The following is an 11,952-nucleotide window of genomic DNA, read 5'->3' as shown; positions in this document are numbered from 1 at the left end:
GCCAAATGGAACAACAACAAACTCATAATGTCTGTACCTGGTCCTAAATGCAGTCTTGTAAATGTCCTCCTCTTTGATGCGTACCTGATGGTATCCAGATCTCAATTCAATATTTTTGAACAATGTTCCTCCCTTCAACTGGTCGAACAAGTCATCAATCCTCGGTAAATGGTACCTATTCTTAATGGTCACTTTTTTCAACTACCTATAGTCAATGCATAATCTGAGAATACCATCTTTCTTCCTCACAAACAATATCGATGTGCCCCAAGGTGATACACTTGTCCTAATGTATCCCTTATCCAACATTTCCTTCAACTACAATTTTAACTCAACCAACTCAGGTGTGCTCATCCTATAAGGTTCTTTCAATGTTGGAGCTACCCCTGGCACTAACTCAATCAAAAAGTCTACCTCCATGTGAGTTGACAACTCTGTAATGTCCTTAGGAAATACATCCTGAAACAACTGCAACACTCAATATCTACTCAACACATCTACATCCCCAACCTCCTTATCCTTATCACTAGAAATGTGCACTATGAATAGCTCGCACCCTTTCCTATGGCTACACTTTTATTGCATAGCTGTCGCCATCCTAACTGATGTGGAATTCTTATTAACTTGCAAGACTCTTGGTTCTCCATTTTCATCCACACACTCAATAGCTTTGTCATAGTCGTCAACCTTGGTTCTATGTAGAGACAACCAATCCATGCCAACAACATACTCTATGATCCCAACGGTAACACATTTAAAAGTGCTATTGTAGGCATACCATTTAAATAAAATGTGCAAGATCTTCCCAATGGTAAACTCACTTTTTTGTACCTGTAGCCAACTACACTAACTAAGACTCTGCATGCAATTCCTTATTCAAACCACATTTATCCACCAATTCAGGACTAACATAGCTATAATTAGATTCAGGGTCAATCAACATAGAAATAACTTGATCACAAATCTTACTATCCATCTCAATGATAGATGCTTGGTGTTCTGCCTACCTATTGTCCACTGCTACATAGATACATGGAATACTCTAACCAACATCCCCAATAGTCTGTGCCTCCTATGCACTATATATCTAAGGCTGACCACCATGATTCTGTGGAATATCACTCTTAAGGTGTTCCTTGCCACATGTCTAACACTCCAACCAACCAATACCAACACCTCTATGTTGTTGCTGCGACTCATGTCTCTGTCTAGCTGCATTAAATCTCTTTCACGGTACCACATTCTCTTACTCATATGCATGTTGCAGACTTTTCCTCTTAGGCTTCCATTTACCTTTACCTTTGTCCTTTCCCTTCCATCCATGATGAGATTCATTCTTCTACTTTGATTGTTCATAGCAATGCTTGAGTTTCCCAATAACTTCCTCAAGTGACCGAGGCTCATCATACTTAATCTGGTCTCTAAACGTTAATGGAAAACCATTGACAAATTGTTGAACTTTAGCCTTCTCATAAGTAAGATATGGTGTATACATTAATAGCTCCAGAAACTTTGTCATGTACTCTTCATCTATCATTGATCCCATCTTTAACTCATAAAATTATTTTTCCTTACTATCAAAGTACCTCTCCGACAAGTACTTCTTCTTGATAAGTCTCTTGAATTCTTGTCAACTCAAGTCATTTGTCTTGATGTCTCTAACCCGCTTAACATCTTCCTACCAAATGTCTGCCTTACCTTTCAAGCTAAATAAAACTATTCTCACCTTCATGTTATCCGTGTAATTATGAAAATCAAAGAATTTGCTCATTCCAAGTATCTGAGCCTCTACATATTTCATCTTCTTCATATCTCCATCAAAAGTAGGTGGTTTTTCTTTCTTGAATTCATATGGTAAGTATACCTTATGATTCCTCCTATAATGATGACAACGATGATGATCATCATGTTGATCAGAACTAGAACTAGAATAATACATGTGCTCACCACCCCTCCTATCCGGAGTGTCCAACAACCTCCCATCTCTCATTGTATCAAATCTATCCCACCTATGTCTACCAGGAAATCTACTTCCATATGACCCATTAGTCCCATGCTCATCTGCATGGCTGATCCAAAGCAAGCCTTTTCATTGCATGTCTGACAAACTCTAAAGAAGTATAGCATTCACCTCTGTCTGCTTCTCTTTTGCTTGTATGATCCAATCATTATCTGCTTTACAACTCCTTATCTCTTCCTTCAAGCTTCTCAATTTATCATCCAAATTAGAAATATACACCACACCATGCTACTCATCTGATGCATAGGGAGATTCTATGTAGTCTACTGCCTTGATATCCATTTTATCTCTATTTTCCCACAATGCATAATATGTCGGATACCAAATCACAATAAACCAATGTACCTTAGTATAGATTGGTGAGGATGCCTTCTCTGCAATATCACCAAATAAGCGTGATACATGTATAACATAATCATAACAACATATTGACATACACAAGTAAATGTTTCAGCACATAAGAATCATTCTTTCTACCTTTAGCCAACTACACTAACCAAGACTCTGCATGCAATTCCTTATTCAAACAACATTTATCCACCAATTCAGGATTAACATAGCTATAATTAGATTTAGGGTCAACCAAAATAGAAGTAACTTGATTACAAATCTTACTGTCCATCTCAATGATAGATGCTTGGTGTTCTGCCTATTATCACTTAGGTTGTCCCCTGGCTCCTAAGGGATACGGCCGAGGTAACCACAAACCAATCTTTGGACTACAGGTCTTAGCCTACCTGCAATCAGAGAGGGCTCTATCTTTATAATTTAGCTTTGTTTTGGGAGATTTTAGGCTAGTTATGATGTACAGAGTTTTGTTTTGATTTTTGGTTTGGTTGCATGATATCTTCTAACAGGGGTGGTATGCAATTTTCAGAATATCTTAGTCCATTGGGTAGTGGAGTCTGTGATTATGTGCTGCTGAAAGTGCTTTTTGAATATAGATACTACAGAGCCAGACAAGCATCCATGAAACAATTCTTCAAATCTGAAAGGTGATGGAATGAGACAAGCAGTGAAAGGTAGTTAAGGATCATCCACTATGCTGATAGAGGGAAAATGTGACAATATTATTTAGGAGCAATTAAGAATTCCTAGACAGCATTCACAACGTGAGAATCTGTATAAATATGAGCAATGAAGAATTCATATTTATAACTAATCATGAAGAAAACATAATTAGTAACAGAGATTGAGCTTACGGTGCATTCAACAAATCCTGAGCTATTCTTTTTCCCTGCTAATAAGACCATGTAACATATATGCGAGTTCTGTAAATGAAGAAAGGAAAAAACATAGTTTAGAAAACTTATTGTTGCATTGAACGACACAGGAATTCTGTAGTAGCAAGCATTTAATCAATTAAACATCCAGACAGCGCAGAAAATCAGGAACTTCACTAGCTCTTTGCATTAATAGTCTGAAAACATACAACGTAGCTCTTCAGAGAGAAAATCACCAACCCCAAATACGTTCTATGGGGAGATATATATACAAAAGGAGATACAAAAAATCTGGAAGATGAGTCACTAGCTCATAACTTCTTTTACCAACTCCTAAGGAGTGGCTGATGAAAAAGTAAATGCTGTAGTAAAGATGAATATAACAGTTGTTCATTCTGTCAGAGAATTTTTACTTTTGGGAGCAACTGAGTCGGCTGGGGCTGCGCTTTTAAAATTTGCGTTCTTTTGGCTTGCTGTCTCAGTGCTTTGCTGAGTCATTACTTTGACCTGATCTACCTGTCATCTCCTCGCTTAACCGATTGCTTTTGTGCCTCATTGTGCTGACTCATAGCTAACCGAAATTTGAAAACTGGAAAAAGGAGCGAAAAGACTGAAATTACCTGGGTAAAATGGCCAGCATTGCCTGCCACCAATCCTTAGGAGGAAGCCGATGCCTTTGTATTTTGATGAGTGTTTCATCAGCCTCTGTATACCTATAATAGTTGGGTGGCATCTCAAACAAATGATTAATTTCATGCTCAATAAAAAATAAGTTTTCCAACTTATCATAGAGATTTTGCCCAGAAGGTGGCCCTGCCTCTGCTGGAGAACGTGAGGATGCAGTAAGTTGATTTGTGACATAGTTATTCAATCTGGTGGCATATTTCTCACGTGTTAACAGTCTTCCAGCGTTGGTTAATAAGTTGGGCAATCCCTTGCTCTGTAGTGCTGCAAGCTTCAACTCAAAATTATCTATGTCTTTTTGCATTTCTTGACACTTTCTCTACAGAGTTTGTACAAAACCTCTGAGAGTCAGCACTTTCTTTGCTGTGAGAATGGCCTCTATCCTATTCATGATTTGCATTGCTGCCAGACCCTCCCTAGTCTGATGGTTTAAAAAGTTAATCATTCTGTTGGCCTGCTCAGGCATAGTTCCTAATGCTGCTCTGGCTCTTTGATTTTCAAACTGAGCTAGGCCAATTAAATCTATTTGCTCATATATGGCCTGAATTGACCGCCATTGGTCAGTTATTGATTGATTGATCTTGGCCCACAGAATATTTTTTATTTCAGCAAGTGTTTTGTCCAAGGCCAGCTCTTTTTCTAAGGCTTTTACTCTGCTGTCCAATGCTTTTATTTCTCTCTGCTTTTCAGCCACTGTCATTTTTTATTTGTCATAGCTGGCTTCTAATTTGGCTAGATTTTCCTTAGCCTCCTTTACCTCTGTTGTCTGAATTTCTAGCTCTTTCACAACTTTCATCATTTCCTCCATACTCATGCTAGATTCAGGTGTTGATGTAGTTAATGTTGCTGTTGTTGTAGTTGCAGATGTTGCGATGATTGCAGGGACTGCTGCTGGTTGTGTAGGAGGAACAGGGACATTAGCTGGAATTGCTTGAGGTGGCTGGGAGGTCGACTCTCCCTGCTTGCCCTAGGTTGTTCTTTCTAATTCTTCCTCCATCTAAATTATTCTTTGGTTCATTCGCATAAGCAAATCCAATGTATCCTCTGCTTCTTTCTCTTGCACTAGCTCTGCAGTTTGAGAGTGAACAGTAGGAGGCAACCTCAATTGCTTTCTTAATGCAGCAATATAATCATCCTTCTTTTTCATAAGGGCCCTGACACCCTTAGGATCCTTAGGATCATGTCCTAGGTCAATAATGATCTCCTCCAATGTCTTTATTCTGTTGTCTTTGGCTGAGGAGGACAATTTCTCCAAATCTAACTGAGTGTTAGTATTCTTCAATGATTCCTTTAATTCATGGGCCATCGTGGCTCTGTTTTCCAGAGTGGCATAGACCATATCACCAGTTTGATTATTTAACTCTATTTGATCCATGGGGTGAATGTCTTTGGCCAGGACCTCCAAATTTGTCTTGACATAGTCTGCAGCTGTCTGAGGTTGTTGAACCTTGGGCTTGAAGTGGCTAAGAATCATCTTTTCTTCTTTGATGTCATATGCTGCCATCAACCTTTCCTGCTTGGCAGGTGTTGCCTTAAGAAATTGGTCATACAATTGTACTCTTAATAGCTCATTTTGAGCCTTGATTTCTTTGAAGGTGGCTTTGATGTTAGCTGGCCTCTTGCTTTGTTGTGTAGAGGAAGACACCTCCATGCCATGATGTCTGTCTTGCTCTTGTTGGAAAGAGCTTGTAGGTGTTTGCTGACTTCCTTCCCTATCTCTCCTTGGACTTCCAAGGACTTCCTCACTGACTTCCTCCTAAAATGGAGAATCAACTCTTTGCCTTTTAGTTTCAGGCTGCTGTGTAGACCCACTAGTAGGTGTCGAGTCTTCTCAGTCTCGTTTTCTTCCTCTTTCCTCATGGCCAGGAGTCTATAAAGCTGGCACTTGGGGTGCCTCTGTCTGCTGTGGAGGAGCCTGTTCTTGGGGTTGATCCATTGAAGTAGCAGGAAGCTCTGTGATCACTTGTTGCTCTGCATCCATTACCTATTTCACTTTTGCTATACCTGTTGCTGATGTAGATGGTGCTTGGCCAGCTTGTGTGGCTGCGGCAACTGATGTGCCTTCTCCAATTTGCTATGGCAACTTGAGTGTTACCTGCTGAAAAGAATCCAAGTCAAGAGTTTTTTCTAAATCCTTGACATTTTTCTCCATTATTTCCTTTGGAGTAAGTTCTTCAACTAATGTGCCTTGTGCCCACTCATCTTGATTAGCATATTGTTCAATGTGTGGGATTTTGCAGTGTTCATAGGCTGTCAGTCTATATCTAAATCTTCTGGCACTAATAAAGCCATCTGGGTCATAAAGGACCCACCAGAAACTTCTTTTCAACTTAAGTTTTTCCTTCAGTATTAGTTCAGCATCTTGCCAACCTTCCTTCTTGTTCATGATAAAGGGGCCTAGGTGTTTTTTAAATTTGAGGCGAGCCTTCTTCTTGGTACTGTGAAAATGGGTGAGATCTGAGTTGATAAGCTGGATGTAGTATTCCAAGGCAAAAAGTCTCATTGGCACATATCTTGGGAGCCTGTAAGAACACAGATCACAGCCATAGATTCTGATGACAGTGTGATTTTGGTAGAGATACTAATCACCTATTTTGTAGTTCTTGGATAGCTGTAATGTCTTCTGCATATCATAATATATTCTGGGAGGAGGAGCTCTCATCAAGAGGCAGGAGACTGGATAGACAAACTGGTCAATGAACTCATAGTAAGAGTATGGAGAATGCTGGATTTGATGGAATATTGATGACCAAAAGACAACAGACCTTTTTTCTCCCTTTGAATCTAATCTCTTGATGGTACACTGAAAAGACTCTAACTGGTAATACATGAACAGATGGTAGATATATGAGGAATACTTGAAGACTCCCTCCCTATCTAGCTTTATCAGTTGATCATGAATTTTATTAGCTATGAACTTGGCGTAGTTGTACTTGATACGAGGAGGCTACCCTGGGTTGTATGCAGACAAAAGCACCAACACTGTCTCATCCACATGATCACTTGTTTTGAAGCCTAATACATAGGCAATTATGTCTACAAGTAGCTTGCCAACCTCATTGAAATGGACATACAAGAATGGAGGAGTCCCTGTAGGCTGGCAGTCTGCCCTCATGAATGTCTTAGCAATTGTTGCAATCTTAGAGCTGGAGAGTCTGGAGTCAATTGCTGCAGGGTTCTTTTAACAGTGGGGAGTGGTGAGTGAATCTAGACAGGTTTCTCAGGCATATGAGTGACTATAATTCAACAGTTTGCAGGTCTCAGCATGTAAAATGGAGAAAAACGGTAAGAACAGGGTAAAACTGGTAAAATTGGGCAAATACCTGAAAAAATGGCGTTGAGGACAACTTGACTGGTGAACAATGATTGTGAATTTGCAGATGGCAGCCGCGCAATTGGTCGAATTTCGAATTTTGACACCAACGGAAGAAAAAACGACAGAAACAGCTCGCGCACACAACCAATGAAAATGAAAGAAAATAGTCGAAATGGCGTGTTTTTATAAAAAAATTTGGCATATTGGCGCTTTTGGCGCTTTTTTTGGATGACGTCATCGGCGGGTCCCAGGTACGGACGAGTGACGTGGCAGCTGACGGGGTGGTGACGTGGAGTAGGACACGGTGGCAGGGCGGGGAAACCGGCGGGTGACGTGGAGCAGCGGCGAAGGCGTGGAGGTGACGTCAGGAGGAAGACGTGGTGCTGACGTCACGGGCAGGGAAGCAGTTTCCGGTTTTTGTCGCACCGCTTTTCTGCACAGGTGGTATTGGCGGATGGGGCTCTGATCATGCCGGGAAGGCGACACGTGGTGGGGGAACGACAGGGAAACCGCCCATCCCCCAGACATTAACCTTCGACATATCAGGGAGTAAAAATACCCACCCACCGTTGATCTGGGGGGCGCGCAATCGGACGATTAGCGGGACAGGTAATGTGACGGAGGGTTAGGGACGGGACCTGCCCGTAATATTTAAATGGAAATGCGCTTTTGAGGGTGGAAACCTTAGGTTAGCGCTGGAAGGTGGGTTTTATATGCAGGGAGGGGGGGGTGAACCATAGTCTTTTTTTTAATATTTACACAAACTCTAGATACTTAGACCATGTAAAATGAGAGGGGAGGGGTAAAAAGGAAGAATTTACAAGGGAAGAAAGGCCCGCGAATGTTATTGACCTCACCAGAGGTTAGATCAATTCCAGGGTTAGGACGCGGATGGGTTAATAATGATCCCAGGTGGAATATTATTTCCCAGAACTATATGTACATAGCTATAATGCTATAGGGCAGGATATTTAATGTTTTTGGGATTTTACATAATTTTGGTAACAATAGGGATGGGGGAAGTAGTTAAGGAGCTATATAGTAGGATTAGAAGTTAATATGACTTTGCATAATGGAAATGCAAGGGGAATGATGCCAAGTTTATGATCTGAAACTTAGACAATGAAATTGCATGGAAAGTGGAAAAATGGTTTTTACACAAGAAATGTGGCTTCTTTTCATTTGAGAAAGCCAAACTTAACTCAATGTTTCACAAAAATGACATGAAAACAGGACTTGTTGGGCAGATCCCAAGGTCCTCAAGGTGTGTTAGTAAGAAGTTTTTGTAGAAATTTTGAATAATTTAACACATATTCAACAGAGATTATCCTGATCATGTACTATTGCGGAATACATACACAATACATAAGCTCCTCTACGTTGATCATCAATATAGCAGCATCAATAGCAATAAAACATCAAGAGCATTCACACATTAACACAGTATGTAACCCGGGGAAGGCATCTTGCTAAAAACCCCACACTATCTGTATATTAATGATTGAGACCATGTAACATTACAAAGTACAATGCTTATCACAAGCAATCCAGTACCAGCTCCACCTGTTACACACAATAGAGCTAAGATCTGATCTCCAAATCTATTCCACTGCTTGCCTGCCTCCACTGCTCAAGAATGAATGAGAATGGTCTACCAAACTCATATTTAACCTCCAAAGAATCACTCACAAGGTGTAAGACGTGAGTAGAAGCTACAAACTGGGCAAATACATGAGCAAAATCATTGGCATACTCAATCCCTTGATTGTGCAAGATCTGATGCACAACTATAGTCACAACTAATAGCAATCGGATTCTCTAACACCTGTCCCTGCTGAACTGAACATGCACTGACATGCAACTGAGTTAACTGATGTATTCTATAGTTGTATTATGAGTTAATAATTAGTTTAAAAACTCATCATTAGTCTATTTGCAGTTAGACTAACTACAACTAGTTTAACCAAGTCAAACTGAACACAACTCCATCAACTCCACAATCAACTCCACCAAACTCAACTGATTGAGTTCTAACTGAATTCATGCATGCAACAACTCAACTGACTCATAAGAAAAGAGTACTTCCTTCTGACAGCTTCATGGGCCACATCTGTAGCTCAAACTGAAGTGTTACAAGAGAATAAGATCAAGTTTATAGTCCAAATATTATTATGAGACAATAATATTTGACTTTTCTATTTTTGACAGCCAGTCTAAAAATAGACTTTGATCACCCACACTTTGGTCACCCACATTGTGATCACTCACACTGTGGTCACCCACACTGTGATCATCCACACTGTGATCAAAAATAGAACTTGCGCCATAATTTGCCTGCGGGCCCACTTAGTGAAGGTGACTCTTTTCACTAAGCTCCATCATCTTGTTGCAATCTCAACACTCCCTCTCAACAAGATATGGATTATCAGCAACCCCTATCCTGCCTTGGTGGTACTCGAATTTTCTCCTGGTGAGAGCCTTCGTCAGAATATCAGCATCCTGATCCTCCGTTGGAATGTATGAAAGTAACATGATCCTTCGCTGCACACAATCTCTGATATGATGGTACCTGATGTCAATATGCTTATATCTATCATGAAATATAGGATTAGCCAAGAGTTTAATGCAACTCTGGTTATCACAGTAAATCACAGTAGGATCCAAAGGAGAACCGAACAAACCAACCAGGATCTTCCTCATCCATATAGCCTCGCATGTAGCCAAACTTGTTGCCATATACTCGGCCTCCGCTGAAGTGAGTGCCACGGATCTCTACTTCCTGCTATACCAAGAAACTGTTGTCGATCCAATACTGAAGACCCCTCCTGATGTGCTCTTTCTCTCCATTGGGCTCCCTGCCCAATCTGCATCCGTGAAGCCACATAGCCTCACCTCATCCTCCTGTCTGTACCACAAACCATATCTCGACGTGCCTCTCAAGTAGCACAATACATGCTTGCCCGCCTTCCAGAAGAGCTTGGTAGGCTTAACCATAGCTTGTGAAAGATTGTTAACTGCATAGCATATATCAGGTTGTGTATTGACCAAATACATCAGCGACCCCACCAACTGCCGATAAACAGTGGCATCCACTTCTTCTCCCGAAGTGGCATCCTCCTTCCTCCAACCTCCAGGAAGAGGAGTATCAACAGGCTTGCAGCCATGCATGTTGAACTTCTCCAGTATCTCCCGAGCATACTTGCCTTCAGAAACAAACAGTCCACCATTGCACTGCCATATTTCCAATCCTAGGAAATAGTGAAGGAGGCCCAAGTCCTTCATCTCAAACTCTGTAGCAAGATCCTTCTTGCATGACAGTATCAACAGCTCATCACCCGTTAGAATCAAATCATCAACATACAGTACAATGATAAGCAACTTACCCTCCACCACAATTTGGTATAGGTTAGGATCCGCTTCACTCTTGGAGAATCCAAGTCCTATGAAATAGCTGTCTATCCGTGTGTACCAAGCACGTGGTGCTTGCTTCAACCCATACACCGCTCTCTTGAGCCTGCACACATGCGACTCACTGCTGAAGACCTCAAAGCCTTCGGGCTGCTCAATGTACACCTCCACCTCAATGACTCCGTTGAGGAACGCAGTCTTCACATCCATCTGATGAATGTGCCATCCCATCTGCATTGAGAGAGCAAGAATCGTCCGTATGGAAGAATACCTTCTGACAGGTGCAAAGGTCTCCTCATAATCGATCCCCTCTATCTGTGAAAAGCCTCGGGCAACAAATATTTCCTTGTACTTCTCCACACTCCCGTCAGCTGCCTACTTGACCTTGTAGATCCATCTCGAACCCACCACTGATTTCCCTTCCGGTCTAGGAACAATCTCCCATGCACTATTTTTGACAATAGAATCATACTCTTCCACCATGGCATCTACCCATGCGGGATCCTCCACAGCTTCCTCGAAAGAGGATGGCTCAGTCACAATACACTTGCTCATTAGAGCCATGTATCCAGTGTACCGATCAGGTGACTGTCTCTGCCTGCGTTGGGCTGTAGGTGGTCCTACAACTTTCTCTGCATCTTGAGCCAGTCGCTCAGCTTCTGTCAAGCGCTTTCGCCCTCTGATGGTTGGCACTGCATGAGTGGTCTCTTCCACTCCATGAACCTCGTCCTGTGGTTGATCCACATCCTGAAGCTCATCCTTAGGAACTAATAGCTCCTCATCTGCATGCAAGTGTAGCTCCCTCTCAAGCGAACACTTCATGGCTTTCTCCTCCTGAAATTTTATATCCCGTCGCACAACAGTTTTACCACTGTCTGGAAAATACACACAATAGTTGTGGGGCGTATCAGTGTACCCCACAAATATCCCAACCTCTGCGATTAGCTCCGACTTCTTCCTGGCATCCTTCATCACATGCATGTAAACGTTAGCACCAAAACTCCTCAAATGAGAAAGATCAGGCTTCTTACCGGAATAAGTCTCCTGAGGTGTATTCATGCCAAGTATCCTATGAGGACAACGGTTCTACACATAAACTGCTGTATTGCATGCTTCCACCCACAAGTGAAGAGGTAGGCCCTGATCATGCAACATTGCCCGTGCAACACCCACAATCGTTCTGTTCTTCCGCTCAGCTACCCCGTTCTGCTGTGGGTTATGGGGAGCTATGAGCTCTCTACGAATCCCTTCTGTCTTGCAGAAATCCTTGAACTCATCCGAGATGTATTCACCATCATTAT

This window comes from Pinus tabuliformis, chromosome 2_1 (genome assembly GCF_031772625.1).
Source record: "Pinus tabuliformis cultivar Carrire ecotype Pingquan chromosome 2_1, CPIR1, whole genome shotgun sequence".
NCBI classification, from domain to species: Eukaryota; Viridiplantae; Streptophyta; class Pinopsida; order Pinales; family Pinaceae; genus Pinus; species Pinus tabuliformis.
The sequence above is the reverse complement of the archived record's forward strand: the minus strand, read 5'-3'. Positions refer to the sequence as shown.